The sequence below is a fragment of the Carcharhinus amblyrhynchos genome, unplaced genomic scaffold, assembly GCF_965287045.1.
Source record: "Carcharhinus amblyrhynchos unplaced genomic scaffold, sCarAmb.v2.hapA scaffold_488, whole genome shotgun sequence".
Lineage (NCBI taxonomy): Eukaryota > Metazoa > Chordata > Chondrichthyes > Carcharhiniformes > Carcharhinidae > Carcharhinus > Carcharhinus amblyrhynchos.
The window spans coordinates 72,734-98,586 of record NW_027650228.1 but is presented as its reverse complement, the minus strand read 5'-3'; positions in this window follow the sequence as shown (position 1 = coordinate 98,586).

The following is a 25,853-nucleotide window of genomic DNA, read 5'->3' as shown; positions in this document are numbered from 1 at the left end:
AACTCCCAATCCCATTAAATCCCATATACTCATCCAGAAGTCTTTTAAAAGACCCCAGCGAGTTCGCCTCCAGCACCACTGACGGCAGCCGATTCCACTCACTCACCACCCTCTGAGTGAAAAACTTGCCCCTAACATCACCTCTGTACTTCCCAGCACCTTAAATCTGTGTCCTCTCGTAGCGACCATTTCAGCCCTGGGAAATAGCCTCTGAGAATCCACCCTATCTATTCCTCTCAACATTTTATAAACCTCTATCACGTCGCCTCTCATCCTTCGTCTCTCCAGGGGGAAGAGGTTTATTTGGTAGCACGAGCTTTTGGAGCACTGCTCCTTCATCAGGTGAGTGGAGGGTTGGGTTCACAAACAGGGCATATACAGACTTAAATTCAGTTACAAAATAATGATCCAAATGTCAGTCTTAACAGGTAATCAAAGCTTTATAGATGCAGACACTGTGAGTGGAGATAGCATTAAGCACAGGTTAAAAATATATGTATTGTCTCCAGACAGAACAGTAAGTGAGGTTTTGCAAACCCAGGCAAGTCACAGGGGTTACAGATAGTGCAACATGAACCCAAGATCCTTGTTGAGACCGTCCTCATGTGTGCGGAACTTGGCTATCAGTCTCTCCTCAGCGACTCTGCGCTGTCGTGTGTCGTGAAGGCGGCCTTGGAGAATGCTTACCCGAAGGTCAGAGGCTGAATGCCCGTGACCACTGAAGTGTTCGCCAACAGGAAGGGAACAGTCTTGCCTGGTGATTGTCGAGCGATGTTCATTCATCCGTTGTCGTAGCGTCTGCATGGTCTCCCCAATGTACCATGCTTCGGGACATCCTTTCTTGCAGTGTATCAGGTAGACAACGTTGGCCGAGTTGTAAGAGTATTTACCGCGTACCTGGTGGATGGTGTTCACACGTGAGATGATGGCATCCGTGGCACAAACTGGCAAGAAAGACTTTGTGCCAGAAAAGGTCACGAACATCATTGCCATCATATCGTCTGGATCTCCAGGGAGTCCAGCATGGCTGCTTCTCCCTTCCAGAAGCTTCCCATCTCCCAGCGATTCGGTACGAATCATTACTGCTCTCCACCAGCGGAGGAGATCAGGCGCACCAAGGGGATCGTAGGCCACTGAAGCCCTCAGACGGTCAGGGGCATGGCCAGGCACACTGGCATTGCCAGCAGGGCACTGTAACTGTCACAAGGAAGTGCCATGGGGGTGGGGCTGTGACTGGGGGGCTATGGCATGTTACACCAAGTGCTGGAAAATGGGCTGAGAATGGAAATGTACTTGATGGCTAGCACTGACATGATGGGCCAAAGGGCCTCTATGTAAGAACATAAGGAATAAGAACATAAGAAATAGGAGCAGGAGTAGGCCATCTAGCCCTTCGAGCCTGCCCCGCCATTCAATAAGATCATGGCTGATCTGTCGTGGCTCAGTTCCACATTCCCACCCTCTCCCCATAACCCTTAATCCCCTCTCTTATCAAAAACCTATCAACCCGCGTCTTAAAAATATTTAGCGAGGCAGCCTCCACCACTTCAACGGGCAGAGAATTCCAGAGATTCACCACCCTCTGAGTGAAGAAGTTCCTCCTCAACTCCGTTCTAAACTGCCCCCCCCTTTATCTTGAGGCTGTGCCCTCTAGTCCTACTGTCCTTTCTGAGCGGGAAGAGTCTCTCCACCTCTATCCTATCCATCCCATTCATCATCTTATACGTCTCAATGAGATCTCCCCTCATTCTTCTAAACTCTAACGAGTACAAGCCTAATTTATTCAGCCTCTCCTCATAGCTCAACCCCCTCAACTCCGGCATCAGCCTAGTAAACCTCCTCTGCACTCCCTCCAAGGCCAAAATATCCTTGCGTAAGTACGGCGCCCAAAACTGCACACTGTACTCCAGCTGCGGCCTCACCAATGCCCTATACAGCCGCAGCAAGACCTCCCTACTTTTATATTCAATCCCCCTCGCTATGAAGGCCAGCATCCCATTCGCCTTCCTGACCACCTGCTGCACCTGCAGGCTGGGTTTTTGCGACTCATGCACAAGGACCCCGAGGTCCCTCTGCACCATCGCCTGCTGCAGTTTTTCGCCACGTAAGTAATAGTCCTTCCTACCATTATTCCTACCAAAGTGGACAACTTCACACTTGCCAACATTAAATTCCATTTGCCAGTTCCTTGCCCATTCACTCAGCCTATCTAGATCCTTCTGCAGACTTTCCACACCCTCCGCACAATTTGCCGTTCCACCAATCTTTGTGTCATCAGCAAATTTCGACACCTTACACTCGGTTCCCTCCTCCAGATCATCTATATAAATGGTAAATAGCTGAGGCCCCAGCACCAACCCCTGGGGCACTCCACTAGTCACCAACCGCCAAACCAACTAGCACCCATTGACACCCACTCTCTGCCTCCTATTTGACAGCCAATCCCCTATCCACGCTAACACCTTACCCCCAACTACATGCCCCCTAACCTTCTGCAACAACCTCTTGTGAGGTACTTTGTCAAACGCCTTCTGAAAATCAAGAAACACCACATCCACCGGCTCTCCTCTATCCACCGCACTAGTCACATCCTCATAGAACTCCAATAAATTCGTCAGACACGACTTCCCCTTAACGAAACCGTTCTGCGTCTGCTCTATCAAACAATTCTCCTCAAGATGCCTCGCTATTTTCTCCTTGATTACAGATTCAAGCATTTTACCTACAACAGACGTTAAACTAACCGGCCTATAATTCCCTGCCTTTTGCCTGCTACCCTTTTTAAACAACGGCGTAACATTAGCCGTTTTCCAATCTTCCGGCACTTCCCCGGAATCCAGCGAGGTTTGGAAAATAATCATCAAGGCATCCACTATCACCTCCACTGCTGTAAAACTCTATCGGTTGGGTTTTATGACTTCACTTGCCCTGAGACCATGAAGTCCCACCCGAGGTCAACAGACCTTCCCATTGTCCACCCTTGCCCGCTCCAATTCTGGCATCTGACTCTCTGACTATGGGACTGGTGAGAGAGACTGGGGGATAGAGGAAGGGGGAGAGACACACTGAGATAGAGAAATAGAGAGACACTGGGGGATATACTTCTGTGGCAGTATAAAGCTCGGGTCAGACCCCATTTGGAGTAATGTTTTTCTCTTTTAATTCACGGGTTTTAAGTCGGTCCGCCTTGTTGTCCAACAAGGGGCATACACGCAATGGGTCGTACAAGGGCTGCTCCTGGATGTTCGAGAATAGCCTAGTGCTTCATGTCGTTAGTGTACGCTTAAACTGGACCAGATGCTGGGCAACACGACAGCTCAGTGACTATCGCTGATTGCTGTGCAGACACATGGATTTGGGCCAGTGTCTGTGGGAGTTTGTGTATTCTCCCCGTGCTTGCGTGGGTTTCCTCCGGGTGCTCCAGTTTCCTCCCACACCCCAAAGATGTGCTCTTGGGCTGATTGGAGGTAATAAATTGTCCCTAAATTAGTTTTCCCTCAATGTGGAATGCCATAATCATAGATAAGGGTCATGGGTGGAGGGGGGACTGGTAATGTTAAAATGGCGGCATGGGCTTGTTGGGCTGAAGGGCCTGTTTCCCGGGCTGTTTTTGTTCTTTGTTCTTTGTTCTTTGTATTGTGAGCAGTTTTGGGTCCCGTATTTAAGGGAAGATGTGCTGGCCTTGGACAGGGTCCAGAAGAAGTTCACAAAAATGATCCCTGGAATGAAGAGCTTGTCGTATGAGGAATATAAGAACATAAGAAATAGGAGCAGGAGTAGGCCATCTAGCCCTTCGAGCCTGCCCCGCCATTCAATAAGATCATGGCTGATCTATCGTGTCTCAGTTCCACATTCCCGCCCTCTCCCCATAACCCTTAATCCCCTTGCCTATCATAAACCTATCAACCCGCGTCTTAAATATATTTAGCGAGGCAGCCTCCACCACTTCAATGGGCAGAGAATTCCAGAGATTCACCACCCTTTGAGTGAAGAAGTTCCTCCTCAACTCCGTTCTAAACCGCCCCCCCTTTATCTTGAGGCTGTGCCCTCTAGTCCTACTGTCCTTTCTGAGCGGGAAGAGCCTCTCCACCTCTATCCTATCCATCCCATTCAGAGTTGAAGACCCTGGGTCTGTACTCATTGGAGTTTAGAAGGATGAGGGGGAATCTTATTGAAACAGGATACTGTGAGGCCTGGATAGAGTGGATGTGCAGAGGATGTTTCCATTAGTAGGAAAAGCTAGACCCAGAGAGCAAAACCTCAGGCTAAGGGAAGGATCCTTTAAAACAGAGATTAGGAGGAATTTCTTCAGCAGGAGAGTGGTGAATCTGTGGAACTCTTTGCCGCAGAAGGCTGTGGCGATCAGATCATTGAGTGTCTTTAAGACAGAGATAGGTTCTTGATTAATAAGGGGATTAGGGGTATGGGGAAAAGGCAGGAGAATGGGGATGAGAAAAATATCAGCCATGATTGAATAGCGGAGCAGACTTGATGGGCCGAGTGGCCTCATTCTGCTCCTATGTCTTCTGGTCTTGTGGTCGTGTTGGAGGCATGACTGACATCTCCATGGAAACAGAGCTGCCTGTACCTGTCTATCATTGTGGTTTCAGCTGACAGCAATCCTGTGGAAGCAGCCAGACAGAGGGAGTTACACCGCTCCCCAAAGCTCAGAAACTCTCTGAAAGATTTAGTTTATAATTCACTAAATTTATGTGACAGATGTTTAATTATCTTGGACTGTGTAAAGTGAGTATTGATGTCTGTATCGAAAGAATCAAAGGGGAAAGAGGTGGTGACATCCCTTTAAGGATCCAACTGTGTGTAAGGGACACATAATCCAGGGGAGCAGGGTGGGGGGGTTCACCCGAGTGAAGCTGACTGGCAGCCGTGAGGCTGGAAGCCTCTACATTGTGGTTATATACAAATAAACACTGCACTCAAACAGGGGCAAAGGGAGAGACTGGGGGAGAGGGAGAGAGTCTGGGGGAGGGGAGAGAGTCTGGGGGAGGAGAATCTGGGGGAGGGGGGAGAATCTGAGGGAGAGGAGAGTCAGGGGAGAAATGAGGGAGAGACTGGACAAGGGGGAGGGTGAAGGACTGGATGAGGGAGATGGGGAAGAGAAGATTGAAGTGAGGAGACTGGATGTGAGTCTCCAAGGGACGGGGAGACTCGCATGGAGCTGGAGAAAACTGTAGAGAGGGGATTAGGTGAAAGTGGTTGGGAGCAGGGCAGTGCAAGCAGGGTGTGAGTGCTTGGAATGTCAGTAATACTAGTTAACCTGGGGAAGAGAGAGACAGAGGACTTGTCTGTTGAGGTAGTATGGGCGGAGATTAGAAATAGGAGAGGAGAGGTCACCCTGCTGGGAGTCTTTTATAGACCTCCAAAAAGTTCTAGAGAGGTTGAGGAAAGGATTGCGGAGACGATCCTGGTTAGGAGTGAAAGTAATAGGGTAATTGTTATGGGAGACTTTAACTTTACTAATATTGATTGGAATTGCTATAGCTCTAGCTTGTTAGAGGGGTCAGTTTTTGTTCAAAGTGTGCAGGAAGGTTTTTTGACTCAGTATGTTGATAGGCCAACTAGAGGTGAGGCTATATTGGATTTGGTGCTGGGTAATGAGCCAGACCAGGTGCTTGACTTGGAAGTTGGTGTGCATTTTGGTGATAGTGACCACAATTTGGTTACGTTCACCTTAGTGATGGATAGGGATAGGCATGAACCTCGGGTCAGTAGTTTCAGCTGGGGGAAGGGTAATTATGAGGCTATTAGGAGAGAATTAGGAAGCATAGGTTGGACTAGGAGATTACAGGGACTGGGAACGTCCGAAATGTGGAATTTTTTCAAGGAACAGCTACTGCGGGTCTGCAATAGGTATGTCCCTGTCAGGCAAGGAGGATTTGGTAGGGCTAGGGAACTGTGGTGTACTAAAAAAGTTGATTCGTTGGTTAGGAAGAAAAAGGAGGCTTATGTTCGGATGAGGCTTGAGGGCTCAGGTAGTGCATTAGAAAGCTTTAGATTGGCTAGGAGGGAGTTGAAGAGGGAGTTAAGAAAGGCTAAAAGAGGACATGAGATGACTTTGGCTAATAGGATTAAGGTGAATCCTAAGGCGTTCTATAGGTATGTTAAGAACAGAAGGTTGGTTAGGGCAAGATTAGGGCCAGTTATAGACAGTAGAGGGAAGTTGTGTGTGGAACCGGAAGAGATTGGAGAGGCATTGAACCAATGTTTCTCTTCGGTGTTCACGCAGGGGGACATGAATGTAGCTGTGGAGGACACTGGGGTGCAGGGGTGTAAAATAGAAAGTATTGCAGTTGAAACCAGGGATGTGCTGGATATCCTAGAGGGCTTGAAAATAGATAAGTCCCCTGGTCCGGATGGGATTTACCCTAGGATTCTCTGGGAGGCCAGAGAGGTGATTGCAGAGCCTCTGGCTCTGATCTTCAGGTCATCGTTGGTCTCTGGTATAGTACCGGAAGATTGGAGGACAGCGAATGTTGTCCCATTGTTTAAGAAGGGGAACAGAGACTTCCCCAGGAATTATAGACCGGTGAGTCTTACTTCTGTTGTGGGCAAGGTTTTAGAAAGAATTATTAGGGATAGGATTTATAGTTATTTGGAGAGTGATGAATTGATTAGAGACAGTCAGCATGGTTCTGTAGCAGGTAGGTCGTGCCTTACTAACCTTATTGAGTTCTTTGAGAAAGTGACCAAAGAGGTGGATAGGGGTAAGGCAGTTGACGTGGTATATATGGATTTTAGTAAGGCGTTTGATAAGGTTCACCATGGTGGGCTTCTGCAGAAAATGCAGATGTATGGGATTGGGGGTAATCTAAGTACTTGGATCAGGAATTGGCTGGCAGATAGGAGACAGAGGGTGGTGGTTGATGGTGAATATTCGTCATGGAGTTCGGTTACGAGCGGTGTGCCTCAGGGATCTGTTTTGGGGCCACTGCTGTTTGTAATTTTTATTAATGATCTGGATGAGGGTATAGTTCGGTGGATTAGTAAGTTTGCTGATGACACCAAAGTCAGTGGTGTGGTAGATTGTGAGGAAGGGTGTCATAGTTTGCAGGGTGACTTAGACAGGTTGCAGAGCTGGGCCGCGAGGTGGCGGATGGAGTTTAATGCGGAGAAGTGTGAGGTAATTCATTTCAGTAGGAGTAACAGATGTGTTCAGTATAGGGCTAATGGGAGGACTTTGAATAGTGTGGAGGAGCAGAGGGATCTAGGTGTATGTGTACATAGATCCCTGAAAGTTGGGAATCAAGTAGATAAGGTAGTTAAGAAGGCATACGGTGTCTTGGCGTTTATTGGTAGGGGGATTGAATTTAGGAGTCGCAGCGTCATGTTGCAACTGTACACAACTCTGGTGCGGCCACACTTGGAGTACTGTGTGCAGTTCTGGTCCCCACATTACAGGAAGGACGTGGAGGCTTTGGAGAGGGTGCAGAGGAGGTTTACCAGGATGTTGCCTGGTATGGAGGGGAGGTCATATGAGGAGAGACTGAGGGATTTGGGGTTGTTTTCGCTGGAAAGAAGGAGGCTAAGAGGGGATCTTATTGAAACATATAAGATGATTCGAGGTTTAGATAGGGTGGATAGTGATAGCCTTTTTCCTCGGATGGAGAAAGCTAGCACGAGGGGGCATGGCTCTAAATTAAGGGGTGGTAGTTATAGGACGGATGTCAGGGGTAGGTTCTTTACCCAGAGGGTGGTGAGGGATTGGAATGCCCTGCCTGCTGCGGTTGTAAATGCGCCTAGTTTGGGGGCGTTTAAGAGATCTGTGGATAGGTTTATGGACGAAAAGGGATTGGTTTAGATTAGTGGGTCAGTGTTTTTTAAAAAAAAACTGGTCGGCGCAACATCGTGGGCGGAAGGGCCTGTTCTGCGCTGTAATGTTCTATGTTCTATGTTAACTTCCTGTCTGGGAGTAAAGGTCAGTGGCAACACTATCACGGAGATGTGATTTGATTTGATTTTTGATTTGATTTATTATTGTATATGTATTAGTATGCAGCGAAAAGTATTGTTTCTTGCGTGCTATACAGACAAAGCATACCGTTCATCGAGAAGGAAAGGACAGAGTACAGAATGTATTGTTACAGTCATAGCTAGGGTGTAGAGAAAGATCAACTTAATGCAAGATAAGTCCATTCAAAAGTCTGACAGCAGCAGGGAAGAAGCTGTTCTTGAGACAGTTGGTACGTGATCTCAGATTTTTGTATCTTTTTCCCGACATAAGAAGGTGGAAGAGAGAATGTCCGGGTGCGTGGGGTCCTTAATTATTCTGGCTGCTTTGCCGAGGCAACAGGAAGTGTAGACAGAGTCAATAGATGGGAGGCTGGTTTGTGTGATGGATTGAGCTTCATTCACAACCTTTTGTAGATCCTTGTGGTCTTGGGCAGAGCAGGAACCATTGCAGTGATTAAAGTCCAGGCAGTAATTTCCTGGTTAATACATAGAACATAGAACACTACAGCACAAACAGGCCCTTCGGCCCACAAGTTGCACCAATCATATCCATACCTACCAGACCATAGAACTATCTGTAACTCCCAATCCCATTAAATCCCATGTACTCATCCAGAAGTCTTTTAAAAGACCCCAGTGAGTTCACCTCCACCACCACCGACGGCAGCCGATTCCATTCACTCACCACCCTCTGAGTGAAAAACTTACCCCTGACATCTCCTCTTTCCCTGCTCCCCAGCACCTTAAACCTGGGTCCTTCTTTCCTCCTTTTAAAGAACACATTCAATTATCTTATTTGTGGTCTCAACTCACCACATCTTTTTGCCATTGAGGAGAAAATGGAAAAAAAAGAAAGATTTTTTTGATGTCCAGCATGATAACATAAAACTGCAGAAGTAATTAGCTTTCATTGTGGGTTTATTCGATGGAATTTGAAGTTATCAGCATCATAGCTACGTTCAGGCTGGATGATGTTGCTGTGGTCCAGAATCACCATAACCTGATGCCCTCAGTGATTGTTCAAAGATTCAAATTTCATAGCCTGTTTGGAAAGCAGGTCAATCTATAGCTGTGTTTATGGCAGAATTATACAGCTTTTATGTTCTAATACTTAACCACAATTCTTTAAATTTCTCTTAAAGGAACAGCTCTGTTCCTTTAAAGGAACAGTCTTCAGCTCTGTTTGGAAGGGAATCTAGAACTTTCTTCTTGAACTGTGAACTGTAAACACTAAGGACACAATCCTATGCCCTTATCCTGCCTGCTGCTCAGTGAGATGAGGTGGTAAGATTGGGTGCAGTGTGACATTTCACAACGCGCCCAGGTTTCACGCCGGTTCTGATCATTCCAGCCACGTCTGGGTGTAAACGACTTTGCCCCAACATGGGCGAGATGGCAATTTGCATGTATTTGAATATCATTAGCAAGTGTCGCCTCACTTATGTTAATCACCTCATCAGCAAGATGTCAGAGAATTCCAGCTGCTCTGTATCGGTGAGTTTTAGGCGAGTGAGAAGGTGAATATCAGTGAGCACCAACCTCCACAGTGCAGGGAGGGGGTCTCAGCCATGCCCAGGGTGTGGGGTAAGGGGCTTGCAAGGATGCAGTGGTTTGGGGGGCTTATGTCAGTCTGGGGGTCCTGAGGTCAGGGGTTGGTGCTGCCTTGTGGCTCATGTTGCGTGCGTGGCCTGCACCAACTGAACAAGCACAGAGGGGTTGCATATGAGGTTGACCCCCCCCAAACCCCGCAGACATCCTGTTCCAGGCCCCACTAATGGGAACAAGCAGCAGCTCTATCAGCTGTTACCTCAGTCACAGGAGCTCTGCAGATGTGTATATGGTTCCTGACAACACATGGGAACTGTGGTGCTGACAGCGGGAACTCACCTGGGGTTTCTCCACTACCTGTCTGAGACAGTGAAATACCCATCCAGACTGACCAATCAACTGCTCCTTTTGGGAAATTGCTTCGCAGACTGACCTGGGTGCCCATTTGCACTGCTTAGCTCTGACGGAAGAACTAAGTCCAGTTAGTAAGCTGAGATTTATGCTTGTGACTCTGACTGGCCCTCAGGATTTAACCGTTTCCACTATCAGCTCCCCAAAGCGCTACACCCATGGCTAAGCCTCAGCTTTCAGTAAGGGGGGTGGCAGACTAAGTGCCTCAGGAGCAAGGGGCAAGGGGCTCACATCTCCCCAGGGCCCCCCCACAGCTCCTGCATGTATGGTACCTTGGATTCTCTCTGCTCCTTCTCAACACCCACTCACATCACTATCCAAATGCCCATGTTGAGGAGGGCTGATTAATCACAATCCCTTCCTATTACAGCAGCCTCCCATGGTCCCGTGTGCAGAGGATGGCAGCTCGAGGGTGACTGCACTCGAGGGTGACAGCAGCCTGAGGGTGACTGCACTCGAGGGTGACAGCAGCCTGAGGGTGACAGCACTCGAGGGTGACAGCAGCCTGAGGGTGACTGCACTCGAGGGTGACGGCAGCCTGAGGGTGACTGCACTCGAGGGTGACGGCAGCCTGAGGGTGACAGTAACCCGAGGGTGAGTTGGTGTGGGCGGATTCCAGGGAGTGCTCAGTTTTGGAGATGTGAGGGGATCAGCGCTGTGGGCTGTTTGTCACCTCACTGCTCCTGGGTAAAGATGGCCAAAGGTCCAGGGTGTTGTAATGATCTGATAGTTGGACTTAAATCTCTCTCTCTATTCCCTCACAGGTTTGTTGAGTTTGCGGTGGGCTCAGTAGAGTGAGCGGTTGTTTTGATAACAATTATGGATGAGGAAAACCCCAGCATTAACACACAGCTGCAGAAACTGGAGCGTCACCTTGACGACAGGCGTGGGGGGGAGACGCCATGGTCAGCTGGCTGAGGCTGAACCAATGGGTGAGGGCGCTGGAAGGTAACACAGACACACGAAGGTTTACCGCTTTAACATCTCCTTCTCAGGCTTTCCAAGACCACAAGCTGCCAGAGAGTTTGCCAGGAGAGAGACCGTGCAGCATCTTCCAGGAATTGCTGCCATGGTGCTCCAGGTGGACATCCGCTGTGTGTAGCCGGACAGGCAACAGCCGCTCTAAACATTAATCCCACCGGCTCCCTCCAGCACGGACACTTGTGGGATTTCTTCGTGTACAAGTACATCCAGAAGATCATGGAGCCAGGGTGAAAGATTGCTTCCAGTTCGGCCTGGAGCAGGCTGTGAGGAGGACAGGAGGGGTTAGGGCAGACACAGGCACAGGGGGCAATTGATTGCACCTTGCAGTTCTCCAGTCCCAAGGCCTTTCATCAATTCCATCCGAGTGTTCCACGCGACTGGGACCACTCCAAGCTCACCATGCAAGTGTGTGTCTGTATCCCGGGAATGTCCATAACAGTTTCATCCTTGGCTACTTCCTAATCCTGAACTTTATGAGGGACACCCAACATAACAGGGATGGCTCCTCGGAATAAGGATTGCCCCCCGAGGACATGGACCCCTGAGGAGACTCGTTACAATGAGGTACACACTGCAACTGGCGCCTGAACGAGCAGACGATAGGCTGACTGAAAATGTGTCTCCAGTGCCTGGGCTGCTCAGGGAGGGCCCTCCAAAATCATCTCCACTGCTGCTGGCATCTCCTGCTTGTCCCTTGGGCCCAGTCCCTCAGTTAGAGTCCCCGTGCTGGCATCACATTCCCATCTGTCACTGCTGGGATTGTCCATGAGGATCCTGACCTTCCAAGTCCCGAAATTCTTTTGGGTGAGGAGGGGGAGGGGGTGGGGTTGGGGTGGGAGTGGGGATCTGGATGGGGTTGTAGGTGGGGATGAATGCGGGGCAGGCAGGGATGTGTGTGGGGTGGGTAGGGTTGAGGTGGGGATGGGTGGGTGGGGTTGAGGTGGAGGTGGGTGGGTGGGGTTGAGGGTGAGAGTTGGGGTGAGGGGAGGGGGAGGGGGTGGGGGTGGGTGGGGTGGGAGTGGGGGTCAGGTTGAGCGAGGGGAAGTGGGTGGAGTTGGGTGGGGGTGGGTGGGGTGGGGATGGGGGTCAGGGTGAGCGAGGGGAAGTGGGTGGAATTGGGTGGGGGTGTGTGGGAGGTGGGGGTGGGGTGAGGTGGAAGTGGGGGTCGGGGTGAGGGAGGAGAAGGGGGTGGGCGGGGCTGAGTTGGGGGTGGGGGGTCAGGGTGAGCAAGGGAAAGTGGGTGGAATTGGGTGGGGGTGTATGGGAAGTGGGGGTGGGGTGAGGTGAAAGCGGGCATTGGGGCGAGAAAGGAGAAGGGGGTGGGTGGGGGTGGGGTGAGGCAGGGATGGGGATAAAGGGTGTGGGTGGGGGTGGTTGGGGATTGGGGTGGTGGAGGATAGGGAGAAGATGCCTGTGTGTGGATTATTGTACCGTGGGGTGATCATTTCACACCCACCACACGGTCCCAGTGGAGTGAGGTCTCGGCCTAGAGGCAACTGGGAGAGCAGGCTCTGCCAAAGGACAGAGGCTAAAACATGCAGAACATCCAATGAGCATCGGCACACTCTCTAGCTCCTTGTAGTCTCACACTGTACTTCAGGAGTGTAAATATTACAAAAAAGGAGGCACATCAATGTAGATAAATCCCCGGAATCTAATGAAGTGTATCCCAGGACATTGTGGGAGGTTAGGGAGGAAATTGCGAGTCCCCTAGCCGAGATATTTGAATCATTGATAGTCACGGATGAGGTGCCTGAAGATTGGAGAGTGGCAAATGTTGTGTCTTTGTTTAAAAAGGGCTGCAGGGAAAAGCCTGGGAACTACAGGCCAGTGAGCCTCACACCTGTGGTGGGTAAATTGTAGAAAGGTATTTTGAGAGACAGGATCTACAGGCATTTAGAGACACAAGGACTGATTAGGGACAGTCAGCATGGCTTTGTGAGTGGAAAATCATGTCTCTCAAATTTGAGTTTTTTGAAGGGGTAACCGAGAAGGTAGATGAGGGCAGTGCAGTTGATGTTGTCTACATGGTCTTTAGCAAGGCCTTTGACAAGGTACCTCATGGTAGGTTTTTGCATAAGGTTAAATCTCATGGGATCCAGGGTGAGGTATCTAAATGGATACAAAATTGGCTTCTTCACAGAAGCCAGAGGGTGGTTGTAGAGGGTTGTTTTTCAAACTGGAGGCCTGTGACCAGCGGTGTGCCTCAGGGATCAGTGCTGGGTCCACTGTTATTTGTCATTTATATTAATGATTTGGATGAGAATATAGGGGGAATGGTTGGTAAGTTTGCAGATTACACCAAGATTGGTGGCTTAGTGGACAGTGAAGAAAGTTATCTTGGATTGCAACAAGATCTTGATCAAATAAAAGCGGAGGCGTTTAGAGTAGCTAAGAGTAGTGGGCGAGAAGAGGATTGGGAAAGGTTTAAATGTCAACAAAGATTGACAAAGAAGTTGATAAAGAAGGGTAGGATAAACTATGAAGCTGGGCTAGCGCTTAATATAAAAAAGGATAGCAAGAGTTTTTATAAATATATAAAAAGGAAGAGGCTGGCTAGGGTGAACATTGGTCCCTTAGAGGATGAGAAGGGGGACTTAGTGGTAGGGGATGGGGAAATGGCTGAGGTCTTGAATAACTTTTTTGTTTCGGTCTTCACGGAGGAGGACGTGAATAATTTGCCGGGTGTTAGAGATGGAAAGGTGGTAGGACTGGAGGGTCTCGATGACATTACTGTTACTAGACAGGCGGTGCTCGACAGACTGGAGGGACTGATTGTGGACAAGTCCCCAGGACCGGATGGAATGCATCCGAGGGTCCTGAAAGAAATGGCAGAGGTGATAGTGGATGCCTTGGTGGTTATTTTCCAGACGTCGCTGGATTCCGGGGAAGTGCCGGAAGATTGGAAAACGGCTAATGTTACGCCGTTGTTTAAGAAGGGTGCCAGGCAAAAGGCGGGGAATTATAGGCCTGTTAGTTTAACGTCTGTTGTAGGTAAAATGTTAGAATCCGTCATCAAGGAGGAAATAGCGAGGCATCTTGAGGGGAACTGCTTGATAGAGCAGACACAGCACGGTTTAATTAAAGGGAAGTTGTGTCTGACAAATTTACTGGAGTTCTATGAGGATGTGTCTAGGGCGGTGGATAGAGGAGAGCCGGTGGATGTGGTCTTTCTGGATTTTCAGAAGGCGTTTGACAAGGTACCTCACAAGAGGTTATTGCAGAAGGTCAGGGGGCATGGAGTTGGGGGTAGGGTGTTAGCGTGGATAGAGGACTGGTTGTCAAATAGGAGGCAGAGAGTGGGGGTTAATGGGTGCTATTCAGATCGGCGGATGGTGACTAGTGGAGTGCCCCAGGGGTCGGTGCTGGGGCCTCAGCTATTTACCATTTATATAGATGATCTGGAGGAGGGAACCAAGTGTAGGGTGTCGAAATTTGCTGATGACACCAAAATTGGTGGAAAGGCAAATTGCGCGGAGGGTGGGGAGAGTCTACAGAAGGATCTAGATAGGCTGGGCGAATGGGCCAGGAACTGGCAAATGGAATTTAATGTTGGCAAGTGCGAGGTGGTCCACTTTGGTAGGAATAATGGTAGGAAGGATTATTACTTACCTGGAGAAAAACTGCAGTAGGCGGCGGTGCAGAGGGACCTCGGGGTCTTTGTGCATGAGTCGCAAAAACCCAGCTTGCAGGTGCAGCAGGTGGTCAGGAAGGCAAATGGGATGCTGGCCTTCATAGCGAGGGGGATTGAATATAAAAGTAGGGAGGTCTTGCTGCAGCTGTATAGGGCATTGGTGAGGCTGCAGCTGGAGTACTGTGTGCCGTTTTGGGCGCCGTACTTACGCAAGGATATTTTGGCCTTGGAGGGAGTGCAGAGGAGGTTTACTAGGCTGATGCCGGAGTTGAGGGGGTTGAGCTATGAGGAGAGGCTGAATAAACTAGGCTTGTACTCGTTAGAGTTTAGAAGAATGAGGGGAGATCTCATTGAGACGTATAAGATGATGAATGGGATGGATAGGATAGAGGTGGAGAGACTCTTCCCACTCAGAAAGGATAGTAGGACTAGGGGGCACAGCCTCAAGATAAAGGGGGGGGCGGTTTAGAACGGAGTTGAGGAGGAACTTCTTCACTCAAAGGGTGGTGAATCTCTGGAATTCTCTGCCCGTTGAAGTGGTGGAGGCTACCTCGCTAAATATTTTTAAGATGCGGGTTGATGGGTTTTTGATAAGAGAGGGGATTAAGGGTTATGGGGAGAGGGCGGGAATGTGGAACTGAGCCAAGACAGATCAGCCATGATCTTATTGAATGGCAGGGCAGGCTCGAAGGGCTAGTTGGCCTACTCCTGCTCCTATTTCTTATGTTCTTATGTTCTTAAATGGGCCAGTGGGCTGATGAATGGCAGATGGAGTTTAATTTAGACAAATGCAAGTTGATACATTTTGGTAGATTGAACCAGTACAGGACTTACTCAGTTAATGGTAGGGCGTTGGAAAGAGTTATAGAACAAAGAGATCTAGAGGTACAGTTTCACAGCTCCTTGAAAGTGGAGTCACAGGTGGACAGAGTGGTGAAGAAGGCATTCGGCATGCTTGGTTTCATCGGTCAGAACATTGAATACAGGAATTGGGATGTTTTGTTGAAATCATAGAACCCTACAGTGCAGAAAGAGGCCCTTCAGCCCATCGAGTCTGCACCGAACACAATCCCACCCAGGCCCCACCCCCATATCCCCACATATTTTACCCACTAATCCCTCTAACCTACACATCTCAGGACAGTAAGGGGCAATTTTAGCAGAGCCAATCAACCTAACCCACACGTCTTTGGACTGTGGGAAGAAACCGGAGCACCCGGAGGAAACCCACGCAGACACGAGGAGAATGTGCAAACTTCACGCAGACAGTGAGCCGAGCCAGGAATTGAACCCAGGTCCCTGGAGCTGTGAAGCAGCAGTGCTAACCTCTGTGCTACCGTGCCGCCCACAAGAGTTGTACAAGATATTGGTAAAGCCACACTTGGAATACGGTGTGCAATTCTGGTCACCCTATTATAGAAAGGATATTATTAAACTAGAAAGAGTGCAGAAAAGATTTACTAGGATGGTACCAGGACTTGATGGATTGAGTTATAAGGAGAGGTTGGATAGACTGGGACTTATTTCTCTGGAGCGTAGGAGGCTGAGGGGTGATTTTATAGCAGTCTATAAAATAATGAGGGGCACAGATCAGCTAGATAGTCAATATCTTTTCCCAAAGGTAGGGGAGTCTAAAACTAGAGGGAATAGGTTTAAGGTGAGAGGGGAGAGATACAAAAGTGTCCAGAGGGGCAATTTTTTCACACACAGGGTGGTGAGTGTCTGGAACAAGCTGCCAGAGGTCGTAGTAGAGGCGGGTACAATTTTGTCTTTTAAAAAGCATTTAGACAGTTACATGGGTAAGATGGGTATAGAGGGATATGGGCCAAATGCGGGCAATTGGGATTAGCTTAGGGTTTTAAAAAAAAGGGTGGCATGGACAAGTTGGGCGAAAGGGCCTGTTTCCATGCTGTAAACCTCTATGACTCCTCCCGACACCCCCCTCTCCCACAAACCCCAATTCCCCCACGTAGAGCAGCATTATAGAACTGGGTCCCACACACACTGACTCTCACTGGGGTACGGGTCCCACACACACTGACTCTCACTGGGGTACGGGTCCCACACACACTGACTCTCACTGGGGTACGGGTCCCACACACACTGACTCTCACTGGGGTACGGCTCCCACACACACTGACTCTCACTGGGGTACGGCTCCCACACACACTGACTCTCACTGGGGTACAGCTCCCACACACACTGACCCTCACTGGGGTACGGGTCCCACACACACTGACTCTCACTGGGGTACAGGTCCCACACACACTGACTCTCACTGGGGTACAGCTCCCACACACACTGACCCTCACTGGGGTACGGCTCCCACACACACTGACTCTCACTGTGACGATTTTTTTGTGAATTGGGACCAGCGACACAGGCACAGTGGGATTCAGTCTGACAGATTATTGCCTGGATAGTCTCCCTATATCCATTGCTGGTTTTATATGAGGATAACAGAGGCAGTGCCTGCTGTGATTTACCCAGGGATACAGAGAGTGCTGATTGTCCCTGTGATCTGCCACTGGATTGTGTACGGGATTATCTGTCATAGAGCAGCCCTTGTATTCAGAGGGTTAACCTGTATTGGGGAACTTTGATCAAGTTTCTCAGTGTTACAGGAATCGCTCACATTCTACACATTCTCTGTGAAAAACGTGGCTGCTCACATTCTCTTCATTCAGCAGCAATACAAAGGTGATGTGAACTACTGGGAGAACAGATGGTTGTGAGGAACTGTCAGCAGATGGGCTCCAGCTGATGCTGTGGGCAGGTGGTCTGCATGGTGAGTTGAGGAGGGGCCCATATTCCCAGGACAGCCATTGACTGAGTGATATCAGATTCAAACAAAGGCACAGCCCAGGGTAGACAGCCAACACTCGGAGCCCCGGTATTAAACAATGGTTTGTCAGTAGCTATGTTACCCGGTCAGTCTCAGGGTGTTGGCAAATCAAACTTAATCTTATTCGCTCATAATAATGCAGCCAGCTGTCTGAACACATTTCAGGCACGTGTTCCATCTGTACTTGGACCTGTTTCCTCTCTGCAATTTGACAGCTTTGATTTGAGTTTGTACAAACTCTGCTTCGAGACTCTTCCTCATCACCTGCTATCCACTAGGAGCTCAAACTTTTTCAGGTTAGTGATTCACCCCCGCCACTGCACCCAGACAGGAGACTGAACCTGCTCCCCCTCCCCAGCCCCCCCCGAGATCCCCCCACTGCACCCAGACAGGAGACTGAACCTGCTCCCCCTCCCCAGCGCCCCCTGAGACCCCCACACTGCACCCAGACAGGAGACTGAACCTGCTCCCCCTCCCCAGCACCCCCCCCGAGATCCCCCCACTGCACCCAGACAGGAGACTGAACCTGCTCCCCCTCCCCAGCCCCGAGACCCCCACACTGCACCCAGCCAGGGGACTGAACCTGCTCCCCCTCCCCAGCCCCGAGACCCCCCCACTGCACCCAGACAGGAGACTGAACCTGCTCCCCCTCCCCAGCCCCCCCCGAGACCCCCACACTGCACCCAGCCAGGGGACTGAACCTGCTCCCCCTCCCCAGCCCCCAGACCCCCCCACTGCACCCAGACAGGAGACTGAACCTGTTCCCCCTCCCCAGCCCCCCCCGAGACCCCCACACTGCACCCAGCCAGGAGACTGAACCTGCTCCCCCTCCCCAGCGCCCCCCGAGACCCCCACTGCACCCACACAGGGGACTGAACCTGCTCGTCCTCCTCAGCCCCCCCGAGACCCCCACACTGCACCCAGACAGGGGACTGAACCTGTTCCCCCTCCCCAGCCACCCGAGACCCCCACTGCACCCAGCCAGGGGACCGAACCTGTGCCCCCTCCCCAGCCCCCTCGAGACCCCCACTGCACCCAGCCAGGGGACCGAACCTGTGCCCCCTCCCCAGCCCCCTCGAGACCCCCACTGCACCCAGCCAGGGGGCTCAACCTGTTCCCCCTCCCCAGCCTCCCCATGACCCCCACTGCACCCAGACAGGAGACCGAACCTGCTCCCCCTCCCCAGCCCTGAGACACCCACTGCACCCAGCCAGGGGACTGAACCTGCTCCCCCTCCCCAGCCCCCCCGAGACCACCACACTGCACCCAGACAGGAGACTGAACCTGCTCATCCTCCCCAGCCCCGAGACCCCCCCACTGCACCCAGACAGGGGACTGAACCTACTCCCCCTCCCCAGCCTCCCAGAGACCCCCCCCCACTGCACCCAGACAGGGGACTGAACCTGCTCCCCCTCCCTAGCTCCCCCCCAACACATCCCCACTGCATCCAGCCAGGAGACTGCTACCCGCCCCCCAGCCGCAAGACCACCCCCCACCCCAACTGCACCAAGCCAGGAGATTGAACCTGCTGCCCCTCTTCCCACTGTCCTGGGGCGCACATCCGCCCCCACACCCAAACCGCGCCACTGCACTCAGTAACATGCAGTCAGATCAGCAACAAGGAAACAGGGTGCTGATTGAATGCATTCTCCTCCCAGTGCTGTCCACATCCAACTCATTGTCATTCACACAGGGTGAATGGGTGACTCATCACATTGAAGAGTTCAGCAAGAGGATTCATTCGCTAAGACAGGAATGTTGGGCAGGACAGCAGAAGCCTCTCTATCTCACATTCATAGAACAGGATCAGGACAACAGATCAAACTTTCACATCTCAACAGAAAAACACTCCTCTGACAGTGTGGCACTCCCTCAGCACTGACCCTCCGACAGTGCGGCACTCCCTCAGTACTGACCCTCTGACTGTGTGGCACTCCCTCAGCACTGACCCTCTGACAGTGCAGCACTCCCTCAGTACTGACCCTCTGACAGTGCGGCGCTCCCTCAGCACTGACCCTCTGACAGTGCGGCACTCCCTCAGTACTGACCCTCTGACAGTGCGGCACTCCCTCAGTACTGACCCTCTGACAGTGCGGCACTCCCTCAGCACTACCCTCTGACAGTGCGGCACTCCCTCAGCACTGACCCTCTGACAGTGCGGCACTCCCTCAGCACTGACCCTCTGACAGTGCGGCACTCCCTCAGTACTGACCCTCTGACAGTGCGGCACTCCCTCAGCACTGATCCTCTGACAGTGCGGCACTCCCTCAGTACTGACCCTCTGACAGTGCGGCACTCCCTCAGCACTGACCCTCTGACAGTGCAGCACTCCCTCAGCACTGACCCTTTGACAGTGCGGCACTCCCTCAGTACTGACCCTCTGACAGTGCGGCACTCCCTCAGTACTGACCCTCTGACAGTGCGGCACTCCCTCAGCACTGATCCTCTGACAGTGCAGCACTCCCTCAGTACTGACCCTCTGACAGTGCGGCACTCCCTCAGTACTGACCCTTTGACAGTGCAGCACTCCCTCAGTATCTCACTGGGAGTATCAGCTGTGGATTAGTTGTTGCACACTTTCCTCTGTGTCCGAAAGTGAGGGTTTAATAATCTCCCGAGGCTTTAACACTTCAGCATGTGGGGAGTGCAGCACTGTCAAAGAATCTGTTTTTCTGATGATATGTTAAACAGAGATCCATCTGGTTCCTGGTGCAGTTCATTTGCAGAGGTTCTGTGGCACAACTGGCAATATTTCATCAACAGTGGGAAGATGAGTTGTGAAAAGGTGAAATTATACAAATAGGTTAAGTGAGTGGGAAAATGTCTGGGACGTGGACAATAATGTGGGAAAATGTCTGGGACGTGGACAATAATGTGGGAAAATGTGAAACTGTCCATTTTGGCAGAAAAAATAAAAGAATATTATCCAAATGGTGAGAGGAGCAGAGGGATCGGGCTGTCCTAGTGTATGAATCACAAAAGGCTAGTATACCGATACAGCAAGGAATTAGGAAAGCTAGTAGAATGTGACTTTATTGTGAGGGGAATTGATTACAACATTAGGGAGGTTATGCTTCAATTCTACAGTGTTGGTAAGATCACATCTGGAGTATTGGCCACAGTAACGGTCTCCTTGCTTAAGGAATTGTTGAAAAAAGTTTATGAGACACATACCAAGAATGGGTGGATTGTCTTGTGAGGAGAGATTGGATTGGAATCCACTGGAGTTTAGAACAGGAAGAGGCAAATCAAATGAAACATTTAAGATTCTGAGGGGTTTTGTCAGGGTGGAAATGGAGAGAATGTTTCCTCTTGTGGGAGAGTCTAGAATTGGGGGTCACTGTTTAAAAATAAAGGTTTGCCTGTTTAAAACAGAAATGAGGCAAAGGTTTTTCTTGCAGAGGGTTACAATCCGATCAGCCATAATCTTATTCAATGTTAGTCTCTCCTGCTCTTGTTCTTGTGTTTGTTGATGATTGTGCAATGTTCAGCACCATTGGCAAACTCTTAGAAACAGCAGCAGACCAAGTCCAAATGCAGCAAATCTGGACAATAATCAGGCTTGAGCAGATAAGTGGCAAGCAAGATATATTCCACACAACTGCCAGGCAATGACCATCCCCAACAAGACAGAATCTAACCATTGCTCCTTGACATTCATTGGCAATCCCATCACTGAAAACTAGTAACAGCCTAGAGTTATCATCGACCAGAAACTGAACTGGACTAGCCATATAATTACTGCGGCTACAAGAACGTCACAGTGACACGGTGGTTAGCCCTGCTGCCTCACAGCACCAGGGACCCGGTTCAATTCTGGTCTTGGGTGACTGTGTGGAGTTGCACATTTTCTCCACGTCTGCATGGGTTTCCTCCGGGTGCTCCAGTTTCCTCCCACAGTCCAAAAGACGTGCAGGTTAGGCGGATAGGGCTAAATTGCCCCTTAGTGCCAAGGGGAATAGTAGGATAACACCTGGGGTTAGAGCCTGGGTGGAATTGTTGTTGGTACAGACTTGTTTCTACGATTCTATTCTAAAAGCAAGTCAGCAGCTAGGAATCCTGCGGTGAATAACTCACCTCATGACTCCCCCCAAATCCTATCCACCATCTACAATGCACAAGTCAAGAGTGTAATAGAATACTAACAGCACCACACCAGCACTGAGACAGCACCACACAGGGACAGGACCACACCAACACACGGACAGAGCTATACCATCACTGGGACAGCACCACACCGGCACTGGGACAGAGCCACACCAGCACTGGGACAGAGCTATACCGTCACTGGGACAGCGCCACACCGGCACTGGGACAGAGCCACACCGGCACTGGGACAGAGCTATACCGTCACTGGGACAGCACCACACCGGCACTGGGACAGAGCAATACTGTCACTGGGACAGCACCACACCGGCACTGGGACAGAGCTATACCGTCACTGGGACAGCACCACACCGGCACTGGGACAGAGCTATACCGTCACTGGGACAGCACCACACTGGCACTGGGACAGAGCCACACCGGCACTGGGACAGAGCTATACCGTCACTGGGACAGCGCCACACTGGCACTGGGACAGAGCCACACCGGCACTGGGACAGAGCTATACCGTCACTGGGACAGCACCACACCGGCACTGGGACAGAGCTATACCGTCACTGGGACAGCGCCACACCAGCACTGGGACAGAGCCACACCGGCACTGGGATAGAGCTATACCGTCACTGGGACAGAGCCACACCGGCACTGGGACAGAGCTATACCATCACTGGGACAGCACCACACTGGCACTGGGACAGAGCCACACCGGCACTGGGACAGAGCTATACCGTCACTGGGACAGCGCCACACCGGCACTGGGACAGAGCTATACCGTCACTGGGACAGCGCCACACCAGCATTGGGACAGAGCCACACCGGCACTGGGATAGAGCTATACCGTCACTGGGACAGAGCCACACCGGCACTGGGACAGAGCTATGCTGTCACTGGAACAGCACTACACTGGCACTAGGACAGAGCTATACCGTCACTGGGACAGCGCCACACCGGCACTGGGACAGAGTTATACCTTCACTGGGACAGCACCACACCGGCACTGGGACAGAGTTATACCGTCACTGGGACAGCACCACACTGGCACTGGGACAGAGCCACATTGGCACTGGGACAGAGCCACACCGGCACTGGGACAGAGCTATACCATCACTGGGACAGCGCCACACCGGCACTGGGACAGAGTTATACCATCACTGGGACAGAGCCACACTGGCACTGGGACAGAGCCACACCATCACTGGGACAGAGCCACACCGGCACTGGGACAGAGCCACACCGGCACTGGGACAGAGCCACACCAGCACTAGGACAGAGCTATACCATCACTGGGACAGCGCCACACCGGCACTGGGACAGAGTTATACCATCACTGGGACAGCACCACACCGGCACTGGGACAGAGCCACACCGGCACTGGGACAGAGCTATACCATCACTGGGACAGCACCACACCGGCACTGGGACAGAGCCACACCGGCACTGGGACAGAGCTATACCGTCACTGGGACAGCGCCACACCGGCACTGGGACAGAGCTATACCGTCACTGGGACAGCGCCACACCAGCATTGGGACAGAGCCACACCGGCACTGGGATAGAGCTATACCGTCACTGGGACAGAGCCACACCGGCACTGGGACAGAGCTATGCTGTCACTGGAACAGCACTACACTGGCACTAGGACAGAGCTATACCGTCACTGGGACAGCGCCACACCGGCACTGGGACAGAGTTATACCTTCACTGGGACAGCGCCACACCGGCACTGGGACAGAGTTATACCGTCACTGGGACAGCACCACACTGGCACTGGGACAGAGCCACATTGGCACTGGGACAGAGCCACACCGGCACTGGGACAGAGCTATACCATCACTGGGACAGCGCCACACCGGCACTAAGACAGAGCTATACCATCACTGGGACAGCGCCACACCGGCACTGGGACAGAGTTATACCATCACTGGGACAGAGCCACACTGGCACTGGGACAGAGCCACACCATCACTGGGACAGAGCCACACCGGCACTGGGACAGAGCCACACCGGCACTGGGACAGAGCCACACCGGCACTAGGATAGAGCTATACCATCACTGGGACAGCGCCACACCGGCACTGGGACAGAGTTATACCATCACTGGGACAGCACCACACCGGCACTGGGACAGAGTTATACCGTCACTGGGACAGCACCACACGGGCACTGGGACAGAGCCACACCGGCACTGGGACAGAGCTATACCATCACTGGGACAGAGCCACACTGGCACTGGGACAGAGCCACACTGGCACTGGGACAGAGCCACACCATCACTGGGGCAGAGCCACACCGGCACTGGGGCAGAGCCACACCATCACTGGGGCAGAGCCACACCGGCACTGGGACACAGCCACACCGGTACCTGTTGTCCAGGCTTCTAGAGGAGGTATTAGGTGCCATGTAACCGGGCTGCTGGAGTGTTGGGACTTTAGATTTTGGGGATTCTAGATAAAGTCCAGCAATTGGCAGATGCTCTATCACTCAATAAGAAACTGTGTGCAGTGTCAGCTCACAAAGCAGCTCAAATTTGTTAATAAACTAAAATTCCCAAAAAGTTACTGAAAACAACCTTGATCTCAAAAAAAAGGCTACACCAAAGAATCCAACTTCTCTCATCATTTTACATTGGATTTCCAGTCAGAAACTGTTCACCAAAAAAAACTTCCTCTATACTGTCCCCATCAAACACTCCCAGGACAGGTACAGCACGGGGTTAGATACAGAGTAAAGCTCCCTCTACACTGTCCCCATCAAACACTCCCAGGACAGGTACAGCACGGGGTTAGATACAGAGTAAAGCTCCCTCTCCACTGTCCCCCCATCAAACACTCCCAGGACAGGTACAGCACGGGGTTAGATACAGAGTAAAGCTCCCTCTACACTGTCCCCCCATCAAACACTCCCAGGACAGGTACAGCATGGGGTTAGATACAGCTCCCTCTACAATGTTTTGGATTCTGACAGAACCAGTGTCAACAGTGGAGGATCATTCAGAGAAGGGTGGAGAACATCGGTGAGTTTGATAAGAGCATTCTCTTGTTGTGACCTCAGTGTGTGGGTTAGAAACATGATGTTCATTGTGTGCAACACAGGCACACGATAGGTTAGAAATGAGAAGGGTATTAAACTAGGGCTATTCTACAGATTCTGAAATGTGCAGGTGGAAAAGCAGGAAGTGCAAGGAGATTGTGTCAACAGGAGAGACGTGGATAGAGTCAATCAGAATATCTGTGACCGAGGTTGGTAAGTGTTTGCTTTCTGAAGAAATTTACAGCCATGCACTCAAACAAGAAAGTGAACTTGAATAAAAAGATCAGCAATGACAGAGCAGGTACCATCGATCCAATTCTCTAATCCTGCTCAGAATTGTACCCCAGTGAGAGTCAGTGTGTGTGGGACCCGTACCCCAGTGAAAGTCAGTGTGTGTGGGACCCGAAACCAGTGAGAGTCAGTGTGTGTGGGACCCGTACCCCAGTGAGAGTCAGTGTGTGTGGGACCCGTACCTCAGTGAGAGTCAGTGTGTGTGGGACCCGTACCCCAGTGAGAGTCAGTGTGTGTGGGACCCGTACCTCAGTGAGAGTCAGTGTGTGTGGGAGCCGTACCCCAGTGAGAGTCAGTGTGTGTGGAACCTGTACCCCAGTGAGAGTCAGTGTGTGTGGGACCCGTACCCCAGTGAGAGTCAGTGTGTGTGGGACCCGTACCCCAGTGAGAGTCAGTGTGTGTGGAACCCGTACCCCAGTGAGAGTCAGTGTGTGTGGGACCCGTACCCCAGTGAGAGTCAGTGCGTGTGGAACCCATACCCCAGTGAGAGTCAGTGTGTGTGGGACCCGTGCCCCAGTGAGAGTCAGTGTGTGTGGAACCCGTACCCCAGTGAGAGTCAGTGTGTGTGGGACCCGTGCCCCAGTGAGAGTCAATGTGTGTGGGACCCGTACCCCAGTGAGAGTCAGTGTGTGTGGGACCCGTACCCCAGTGAGAGTCAGTGTGTATGGAACCCGTACCCCAGTGAGAGTCAGTGTGTGTGGGAGCCGTACCCCAGTGAGAGTCAGTGTGTGTGGAACCTGTACCCCAGTGAGAGTCAGTGTGTGTGGGACCCGTACCCCAGTGAGAGTCAGTGTGTGTGGGACCCGTGCCCCAGTGAGAGTCAGTGTGTGTGGAACCCGTACCCCAGTGAGAGTCAGTGTGTGTGGAACCCGTACCCCAGTGAGAGTCAGTGTGTGTGGAACCCGTACCCCAGTGAGAGTCAGTGTGTGTGGAACTTTGACCTTTTTCTTCCTAAGAACCCCTCCCACCTTTTCCTTCCATTAATTGTCCAATTCTTTTTTGAAACTGGATTGTATCTGTTTCCTTCACCCTGTC